General features: G+C 53.8%; 1 protein-coding gene across 1 annotated transcript in view; it reads right to left on the reverse strand.

The window, feature by feature from the left end:
• Positions 1 to 695, reverse strand: part of LOC103780130 (EF-hand calcium-binding domain-containing protein 4A-like) — a gene marked incomplete at its 3' end in the record, with an annotated part of 19561 nt that overhangs the window by 1911 nt on the left and 16955 nt on the right. The window lies entirely within an intron of this gene.

Here is a 695-nt window from a genome sequence, read left to right on the forward strand (position 1 = left end):
ACTCCAAGCTGGTACAGCCCCCCAGGGCTGCATGGTCTAGCTGCCTGAGGGAGATGGTGTCACAGCTCTGTCAGCTCAGCTTAGGACTATAATATTCCCATGACCTCGGCTGCCCCCCGAAGCCCTGCCCCCATATATAACATATTTAGCCCAAAATACACAGCACTTATTTTTGCCAGGCTCTTAACAGCCCACTCAAAATAACTTTTCATCTTCAGCTTCATCGTGTGTCCTAAATAAAATCTAATTTATGTGAAGGTAGCGGTGGGGTTTCATCTCTAGGAGCAGAAGGGGGTCAAGAGTGTCTTCTACTGCTCTGCTCCTCACCAGCAGTGCTGGTAACATCTAGTGATGGCCCCTGCTTCTGAAACCAGAGGCCTGGAAGGGGGAAGCTGTACTCGCTGCCACAAAAATCCACACTGCCCTTCCAGCAGGGATCAGCACCTCCAGGAGTCTGTCAGCAGGAGGGGCAGAGGAAGGGGCCGAAACCCCTCCAGGGGTGGGGACTCCACCCCTGCCCTGGGCAGCCTCTTCAGGCCTTGACAGCCCTTTCCATGAAGACATTTTTCCTCATGTCCAACCTAAACCTCCCCTGGCACAACTTGAGGCCATTTCCTCTTGTCCTCTCGCTTGTTCCTTGGGAGCAGAGCCTGACCCCCAGAGACAGGAACCAGGTGCCCATGCTCTTTCAGCAG

The sequence above is a fragment of the Merops nubicus genome, unplaced genomic scaffold (assembly GCF_000691845.1).
Source record: "Merops nubicus isolate BGI_N331 unplaced genomic scaffold, ASM69184v1 scaffold21969, whole genome shotgun sequence".
In the NCBI taxonomy this organism is placed as follows: domain Eukaryota; kingdom Metazoa; phylum Chordata; class Aves; order Coraciiformes; family Meropidae; genus Merops; species Merops nubicus.